Consider the following 10,429-nt stretch of genomic DNA (forward strand, 5'->3'; position numbering starts at 1 on the left):
ATCTACCCCTCAAGCTCAAAGGGCCAGCTCGGCATTGGCTCAAAAGCCTCCCAGAAAATACTATTGGAAGTTGGTAAGAGCTCGAGGACGCGTTTAGAGCAAATTTCCAAGGGACTTATGTCTGCCCTCTGGATGCAGACGATTTAAGTCACATAACTCAACAGCCCGGAGAGTCAGCGCGCAAATTCTGGAACAGGTTCCTTACCAAAAAGAACCAAATAGTCGACTGTCCGGACGCCGAAGCCTTAGCAGCTTTCAAACATAACGTCCGAGACGAATGGCTCGCCAGACACCTCGGCCAAGAAAAGCCGAGAACAATGGCCGCGCTAACAAGCCTCATGACCCGCTTTTGCGCGGGGGAAGACAGCTGGCTAGCAAGATGCAGCACCAGCGACCCGAGTACATCCGAGATTAGAGATGGAAGCGGAAAATCACGACGTAGAAAGGATCAGAGCCGAAATAAAGAAAAAAGCCCAAAAAACACGGCAGTCAACGCCGGATTCAAAAGCTCTCGGCCGAACAACAAATCATTGCCTCTTAAGGACAACAATGACGAGCTATCGAACTTAAACAAAATTCTGGATCGGATATGTCAAATCCACAGTACCTCCGGAAGGCCTGCAAACCACACCCACCGAGATTGTTGGGTCTTCAAACAGTCCGGCTGACTCAACGCCGAACACAAGGGGCTCGACGCGCCAAGTGAGGACGACGACGAACCCCACCAGCAGAGCGCCGGAAAACAAAAGACTTTCCCACAAGAAGTCAAAACAGTAAACTCACTTCATGTGATAATACGGAAAAACAATGTGGCACCCGCCAAAGTAGGTGTCGCACGGTCCACCCCAGCAGAACCTTGAGATTGGATGTCAAAACCAATCACTTTCGACCACCTGGACTATTCCAGGAGTATTCAGAACGCAGGATGGAATGCTCTGATATTGGATCCTATAATCGACGGACTATAATTTACACAAGTCCTGATGGACGGAGGCAGCGATTTAAACCTGCTATATCCGGACACAATCCGCAAGTTGGGGATATACCTTACTAAAATTCAACATACCCGCACTACCTTCAAAGGAGTGACGCCAGGCCCTTACGCCAAGTGCACGGGCTCCTTACTACTAGAAGTTGTGTTCGGGTCACCCGACAACTTCCGACGCGAAAAGCTAATCTTTCATATCGCCCCATTCAAAAGTAGCCATCAAGCTCTATTGGGACGTGAAGCTTTTGTCCGCTTTAATGCAGTACCACACTACGCGTCTCTTACACTTAAAATGCCCGGTCCACACGGCATCATCTCATTAAAAGGGCCGTTCAAGACCCCGGGCACGGCTAGACGAGTCCGGCATAAATAAGCTAGGGGCTCCCTAGCAGCACACCCCTTTATAAGGGGCTATGCGTACATGCAATAATGAGCTAATATAAGCTTAGCCTTATTCATTCATTCATATTTCAATTTTTAATACATTTTTTGCACGATTTCCTCTCAAGCTAAGTTCCTCTCTTTTTAGAGATGAACAACGTGTACGCCCGTCCAGGATACGGCACAAAGGAGACACAGGCGCAGACGTGCAGCAGGGACCCGTCGCAAGGATTCTTTTCAGATTAAGTCCCTGCGTAAACCTTTCTTACTGTCTTTTGTTGATCACATCCCACGGTTCTTCACCATAACCAAAGAGGAGACTGGCGTTTTGGCATCGGCCGCGCCAGAAGTTCTTGCCTGTACCTGGACACTAGGGGCTTAGGGCATTGTTCCGCCCGTTATTATAAAGACCGAGCACCTTAGGGAGTGTTCGGCGTCTCGAGTTAGGCCTTATATGCATCAGCTCCGAGTCATGTCTTTGGTCAAATGTTGGGTTTGCCCGGCTCCTGTGTTTTGCTGCCTTACGTTCTGTATCATCAGCTAACGCGGCACCAGGAGAACTACTGCGATTGTGCCCCGGTTCGGTTGGGCGAGCATCTCAGTAGAGAAAGCCGAAAACTGACTGTCATGACATAGCGAGAGACTGGTCAACCACTCGATCGACTACCGGAATGTTTAGAATTCCTCCGCTTTGACGAAGGACCGTTTCACGATTAGGCACATACGCGCCCCGAATTCAGAGAGCGCGATGCCCCTAGGGGCTATATCGTAGCCCCACCCTCGAACTCCTATGGCTAAGTGAAAGTGATAAAGCATTAAAGTCCGATTGCCTCGTTTGCTACGCTACCACCTCCTTCACAGGACCGAGACGTCGGATTAAGTGTTTAAATGCGCTATTTTTGCGAACACCCCCGCACCTTGTGCGTGGGGGCTGAAGCCGAAGACTGCCATCTTCCAGGTTATACACACGTATACATAAACGGCCGCACAAGAGATATTTTAATACTTGAACGCACAAGTACCACAAAGCGCTGACATCATAAACATCGTTTTACAAACCAAAACGTTCATTTGAACATGACATTTTTTGAGCACCGCGACTCTATTACACGAGCACCACGCAGAACTTCCCCAAAATAGTGCTCGGCGGGTAACCGGCTCTCATCCGAACCCTGGGTCGCAACAGCGGTGGCATCCATCTCTGTCCAATGTGTCTTCACACGGGCGAGGGCCGTCCGCGCACCCTCTATGCAGGCCGGCCACTTCATCGCCTTGATATGCGGCACCGCCCCAAGAAATTGCTGCAATAAGCCAAAATAACTCTACGGCTTGGGCCTATCCGGCCAGACATGAGTCACGATATCCATCATGGCAAGTCCGGACAATCTGTTAAGCTCAGCCCACTCGGCCAACCGATCGGTCAGCGGAAGTGAACGCTCCGGACTATGGAATTGAGACCAAAACAGCTCTTCCGTCTTGTGATCCTTCTGACTTCGGAAGTGCACAACGGCATCCGCCGCACTCGCCGCTAAGTCCATATAAGGATCCTCCGGACCCCACAGCTGGCCAAGCTGAGCATACTTTGGATCTGTAAACCTTCAGCGCAGCAGAAAGGGCTTGCCAGCCACAATATCTCCGGCCTGGCGCAGCTCCTCCTTTATAGCCCGCATTGCAGAACGGGCATCCTTGGCTTTGGCGGTGGCCTTCCCCAGGTCTTCTCGCTCCGCTAGGCGCTCCTTTTCAAGAACCTCATTGCGGTCGGTAGCATCTTTTAACTTCACGGCCAGTTCGACCATCTCCTCCCTGCTTCGGCAGTGGGCAGCCCTTTCGGCTTCTAGTTCTTCGGTCGCCCTTGAGGCAGCCACATCACTCTTTCGGGCTTGCTCCTTGGCTTGAGCAAGTTCTGCCCGAAGGCTCTCCACAGCAGCGGCACCATCTGCATCAAGCACACATATTGTAAGGAGTGGGCTTCGGCTCCCTTACTAGGTGACCGCGGAGAAGAAACCTACCTTGCGACTCATCAAGTCGCCTGTTGACTAGCGCGATGTCTTCATCCACAACATCGAGTTGCCGCTTTAGTTCGGCAACTCCATCAGTCCGGCTAGCCACCGAACTATCCGCCACCTGCTTGGAAAGGCGAAATTCAATACCTGGGATTTTGATCCTCGGCAGGCTGTCGTTCTCGACACCCTACCGAGTCTCAGGGGCTACTATCTATACAGGGCGCACTTTATGTGTAAAACTGTCAAAGGGTATGTCATTTTTACGTACCTCAAACCCCGCCAGCAAACTCCTGACGGCTTCACACAATCCGCCTTCGGCGGATGCAATTCTTTTAATCACCGTACTCATCAGTGTACGGTGACCTTCTGAGATGGACGCCCTCTCAAGCAGATCCTTCAACTCCCCCGGCCGCACACCAGTTGGTGCCGGACTATCCGGCCCTGCCGGACTCGGGGATACCCTCCGTGATGACACTTCAGGCTTGTCCGCCCCATCCGATGGCGCGGCAGATGGAGGCGTCTCGCTCTCCATCATCTCCGGACGGAGTTCCCCCGAAGACGAGCTCATCTGAGAAGGACGGAGATCCGAACTACAAGGTAAAAGCTTAAGTTATCCTTAGAAGCACAAATAGGGACGTCCCTTATTACAAAACTCCCTTCTTTCTACTTACGGCTCGCTGGAGGGCTGATTCTTTAGGGGAGATTGTGCGGCCGGAGCCTCTCCGGACACAGGACCCTCTGGTGAAGATCTCTTCCCCCACTTCGGGGCTTTGGCCTCCGGGTTTTCAGAGGCAGTCCTCTTCTCCCCCTGGAAGGAGGGATTCTCGATCCCCCCTTCCTCAAAGGCCTCCTTGGTTGAGGCGGTAGCTCCCCTGTTTTCCCCTTCGCCTTCCTCTGAAGGCGCAACCTCCAGCATCCTTACCAGCACGGGATCCGGCGCGGTCTCTGGGAGGGGGGCCGGACACCGTATCAGTTTTGCTTGCGCTATCCACTCCTGTTTAAAGGGCAATTGGTCAAAAGTCGAATCATACAAAGGCAAACAAATGGTATGTCCGGACACGGAGCTACTCACTTGGGTATCCGGACGATTGCAGCTTAGGTCGGCGTCCTCGGTCAATTCCGGACACACCTCTTGTGATCCGAAGAACAATTTGTACATCTCCACGGGCGTCGTGCCCATGAAGTGTTGGAGAATCCGTGGTCCCTCCGGATTAAATTCCCACAGTCGGAGAGGACGGCGTTTGCAGGGCAGGAGACGCCTAATCAGCATAACCTGCATCACCACGACCAGATCGATCTCCCTCGCTTGGAGGTCTCGAATCCGGCCCTGCAATAGGGGCACGTCCTTTGACGGCCCCCAGTTGAGCCTTGGTTGACCCATGACATCAATCGTCGTGGGGGTCCCGAGCGGAATACGGGCGGCGGCTTCTGCCTGTTGCCCCTGGGAGCGGTAATATAAAACTACTCCTATTGCCACAAGCCAAGCTCCTCTTGGAAGGAGCCCTCGGGCCATGGGGCATCGGCCCTCCTGCTTACGGCCACCCCGCCGCACTCTGCTTGACGCCCCTCGATCATCTTCGGCTTCATATCGAAGGTCTTCAGCCACAAGCCGAAGTGAGGGGTTACGCGGAGGAAGGCTTCACAGATGACGATGAACGAAGAAATATGGAGGATGGACTCTGGAGCCAAGTCATGGAATTCCAATCCATAGTAAAACATGAGCCCTCTCACAAAAGGATCCATCGGGAAGCCTAAACCCCGACGGAGGTGGGATACAAAAACGACATACTCGCCGGGCTCGGGGGTGGGGATGACTTGCCCTTCGGCGGGCAACCTGTGCGAAATCTCGTAAGTCAGGTACTTGGCCTCTCGCAGCTTTAGCACGTCCTCCTCCGTGACGGAGGAGGGCATCCAGCGGCCCTGTAGGTCGGAGCCGGACATTGTTGGAGATCCGAAGCGCTCGAATCTGGGGCTCTGGGTGTTGGAACTTGGGGCAAGGAGAAGATTCGATGGAGGATTGAAGAAAAGAAACGAGCCTTGGTCCTATTATAAAGAAGGAGAATACCAAGAGCCGTCTCCGTGACCGTTTGGAACCCGCCTTCGATGGAGGGGCGTGGCGACGGGCGCGGTTGGGTTACCCACGTCCGTATTGATGGGAATCCCGGAATAAGGGGAACACGATCTCTGCTTCGACAAGACGTGCCAAGGAAACCGCTTCGCTAAACGCACTGAGGTGGTATAATAAAAAACGATTCAAGTAAAGGCTTGGTAGTGGTGTGACATCATGCCACAAAAAACGTCAGCAAATTGAACTTGTGTATATATTATTCTCTCTACGGTGGAATGTGGAAATTATTTTGCAGAACCGGACACTGTCCTGGTGTTCACAATCTTCTATGAATTATTCGGAGGAGCAACCCGCCTTGCAATGCAGAACAATATGCGTGCCTGACTCATCGTCATTGAAGCCTAGTTCAGGGGCTACTGAGGGACTCCTGGACTAGGGGGTGTCCGGACAGCCGGACTATCATCGTCAGACGGACTCCAAGACTATGAAGATACAAGATTGAAGACTTCGTCCCGTGTCCGGATGGGACTTTCCTTGGCGTGGAAGGCAAGCTTAGCGATACGGATATGTAGATCTCCTACCATTGAAACCGACTCTGTGTAACCGTAGCCCTCTCCGGTGTCTATATAAACCGGAGGGTTTTATTCCGTAGGACAACACAACCATTACAACAATCATACCATAGGCTAGCTTCTAGGGTTTAGCCTCCTTGATCTCGTGGTAGATCCACTCTTGTACTACCCATATCATCAATATCAATCAAGCAGGAGTAGGGTTTTACCTCCATCGAGAGGGCCCGAACCTGGGTAAAAACATCATGTCCCTTGTCTCCTGTTACCATCTGCCTAGACGCACAGTTCGGGACCCCCTACCCGAGATCCGCCGGTTTTGACACCGACAGTGGTTTTCTCATGACCGCCTGTTCGGCCACCACTTCGACGACGACCTCCCAGGTTGTCAAAAGCAATCTTCGCGTCAACTTGGAATACGCCGAGCAGTTGGATCCAATAGAGCTCTCGTCCGTAAACGAGCTCTTGGATCGCATCGCCGCCCTGGGAGTCGCTACAGACTACAATCAGATTGGGCTTAAAACCGATCTGAGAGAGATTAACTCCCCCCAAGTTACCCACCACGTTGCGGTGGTAGAGGAACAACGCGGCGACTCTTCTCCTAGATTTAAAACTAGTCGTGTCCGGGCTTCCGAACCCTCCATGCCGGATTCCCGCGGGGGGACGGACTTCGATCAAGCACTGAACCTAAAGTCAGGCATCGGACCGGACTAGTTGGACAACTTCGAACGATCCAAGCTTCCAAATTCGGAAACTTCTCGGCCCTTGAGCCTCGAGATGGGTAGGATTCCGGACTTAATTCCACCCACCCACCGAGACATATGCGATCTATCTCAAATCCGGCAAGAGCCAGCTGAAACAGAACATCATTACTGGGCCAGATTCCTCCTGGTTATGGACAGGATAAAGGACTGCCGAGAAGAAAATGCAATTTCAATTTTCTGCAATAATTGCACGGACGAGGGAATCTTTAACGCCGTCAGTCGGCGAGAAATTACACGCTTCTCCGACCTGGCGTCCATAGTACGAAAGTACTGTGCGATGGAGAGTTTCCGGAAAACCGAAGCTAAGTTTTGGGACAATCCGGCCCCGAATACAACCCTAGTCCATAACAAAAGGGTACAGCACACTCAGGCACCAGGTGCAAAAACCAAAAAGCAAAAGCCCCACAAAGGGCAAGGAACCGTACTGGAGGGATGGCTCAGCGGACCCTATAAAATCACAGTACAGAAGGCGCCACCCCAACACATAGCCTTCGAGCATGTTGGATATTGCGGCAGGTGGCCAAAAGTGGCGAGGAGCTTCTAGCCCCGGAAAACCACTCCAACACTACCAGTACGGTACCAAAATGAACAATCCGCAGCCTCGGCGAAGTCTACCAAGTAGCAACAACAAACCCATGGAGTGACACGGCCATCACCTTCAACGCCAGCGACGAACCTAAATTCCGAACAGCCCGAGCACCAGCCGCATTGGTCCTCAGTCCAATAGTGGACGGCTTTCGTCTTACCAAGGTACTCATGGATGGCGGCAGCGGACTAAACCTCATCTACGAGGAAACTCTTCAAAAAATGGAAATAGACCGGAGCCGCATTGAGCGAAGCAGCACAACCTTTAGAGGAATAATCCCTAGCCGGGAAGCGCGCTGCACAGGAAAAATCACACTTGATGTGGTGTTCGGCTCGCCAGACAATTATAGGTCCGAAGAGGTCACGTTCCAAGTGGCCCCGTTCAGCAGCGGATATCACGCTATATTAGGACGGGAGGCATTCACAATTTTTCAAGCCATACCCCATTACGGGTACATGAAGCTTAAGATGCCTGGGTCCGGCGGAACAATCACTCTCGCTAGTGATCCGGACATAGCACTCCGTGCCGAAAACAAGACAGTCGCATTAGCCCTGGAGGCACTATCCAAAGCCCTAGCGGCAGAAGAACTCACTGCGCTGCGCTCTACGGTGAATAGGGACGATGTGATACTCGATAAGAGATCAAAGTCCACCTCTTTCAAACCAACGGACGAAATAGTCAAATTCCAGGTCCATCCAACGGACCCAACAAAGACGGCCTCCATCGGGGCACAGTTAAACCCTGATGTGGATGCCGCACTGCGAGAATTCCTTCGGGAAAATAGGGACATCTTCGCCTGGCACCCTTCAGATATGCCAGGAATCCCACGCAGATTGGCAGAACACAGCCTAAACATCCTAAAAGGATTCAAGCCAGTCAAACAGGCTCTTCGGTGATTCTCCGAACCCAAAAGACAGGCAATGGGAGAAGAGCTGGCCAAACAACTGGAAGCCGGATTCATCAGAGACATCAAACATCTGTACTGGCTAGCAAACCTGCTAATGGTACCAAAGAAGGACAAATCCTGGCGCCTATGTGTCGATTTTAAAGACCTCAACAAGGCCTGCCCAAAGGATCCCTTCCCCCTCCCCCGCATCGACCAAATAATCGATGCTACTGCAGGGCACGATTCATTGTGCTTCCTTGACGCATATTCCGGCTACCATCAAATCAAGATGGCAGAAGCGGACCAAGGCGCAACGGCATTCATTACTCCATATGGACCATTCTGCTTCAACACGATGCCCTTCGGACTCAAAAACACCGGCGCGACATATCAGCGCATGATTCAGACATGTCTGGCTACCCAGATCGGCAAGACAGTAGAAGCATACGTAGACGACGTAGTTGTCAAAACCAAACACGTCGAAACTCTAGAAGACGATTTGAGGCTCACATTCGACAACCTCCGAGCATATGACATCAAGCTGAATCCGGAAAAATGCGTTTTTGGCATACCAGCCGGAAAGCTCCTAGGCTTCATTGTATCCGGTAGGGAATTGAAGCAAACCCAGCCAAGATTCGAGCTCTGTCACAGCTAGATATTCCAAAAGACCTCAAACAAATACAAAAACTAACCGGATGCGTGGCGGCCCTAAGCCGCTTTATCTCCCGTTTGGGAGAAAAGGCATTGCCCCTCTATCGCCTCCTCAGGCGCACCGAACACTTCGAGTGGACGGATGCTGCCACTGCCGGACTCGAAGAAATCAAAGCCATACTGGCAAAAAATCCGGTCCTAGTTGCGCCTAACCTGGGTGAACCAATGTTGTTATACATCGCGGCAACACATCAAGTGGTAAGCGCGGTACTCGTCGTCGAACGAGAAACAGAAGGGCACAAATTCCCTCTTCAAAAACCAGTGTAATACGTATCCACTGTCTTAACTCCCTGCAAGTCCCGTTACCCGCACTATCAAAAGATAGCCTATGCGGTGTTCATGGCATCCTGGAAGCTCCGACACTACTTTCAAGAGTGTTCGATAACAGTGGCCTCCGAAGTGCCCCTCAACGACATTATAAACAACCACGACGTGACGGGCAGGATTGCAAAATGGGCCATTGAGCTCTTACCATTCGATATAACTTATAAACCTTGGCGAGCTATAAAGTCGCAAGTCTTGGCTGACTTTGTTGCCGAATGGACTGAAGCCAAACTCCCTAAAGAGTACGGCGCATACTCCAATTGTATTATGCATTTCGATGGCTCCAAAATGTTGGCCAGCTTGGGGGCTGGCGTCGTATTGACGTCCCCAACCGGAGACACAGTCCAATACGTACTTCAGATAATGTATACGGACTCCAACAACGCAGCCGAATACGAGGCCCTCATACATGGCCTCTGGATGGCAATCTCCATGGGCATTCAACGCATAGAGGTGCGCGGGGATTCAAACCTTGCAATATCCCAAGTAAACGGGACTTTGACGCCAAGGATCCGAAAATGGCAGCATATCGTAACGCTGTCCTAAAAATGTCAGCTCGGTTCGAAGGACTCGAATTCCACCACATAGCCCGAGATAATAACCAAGCAGCCAACCTATTGGCACGCATCGGCGCAAAACACGATGTTGTCCCTGCAAACATCTTCCTAGAACGGCTCTTTAAGCCATTCGTACTATGGGAAGAAGAGTCTGGAAATAACAACCCGGAGGCAGCCGCACCACCCAATACAGAACAATCTGACATAATCGGCGATTCAGCCGATGAAATAACACCTTCAGCCCATGAAATAATGGCAGTAATCGCCCCGTGGACAGAGCCATTCCTAGCCTACTTACTCAGGCAGGAACTTCCCGAAGACCAAAATGAGGCCCGCTGCATAGTCTGGCGATCTAAAGCCTACAAGGTCCAAGAGGGAGAACTCTATAAGAAAAGCACAACCGGAGTCCTTCAACGGTGTATCTCCGAAGAGGAAGGGCGAAACCTTCTGGCTGAAATTCATGCCGAATTAGGCGGACACCACGCCGCAGCTCGGGCCCTTGTAGGCAAAGCATTCCGTACAGGATTTTATTGGCCGACGGCCCGGGCAGATGCTCCGGACTTAGTCCAAAGATGCGTCGGTTGTCAGCTCT

This window comes from Triticum dicoccoides, chromosome 3B, assembly GCF_002162155.2.
Source record: "Triticum dicoccoides isolate Atlit2015 ecotype Zavitan chromosome 3B, WEW_v2.0, whole genome shotgun sequence".
Taxonomy (NCBI): domain Eukaryota; kingdom Viridiplantae; phylum Streptophyta; class Magnoliopsida; order Poales; family Poaceae; genus Triticum; species Triticum dicoccoides.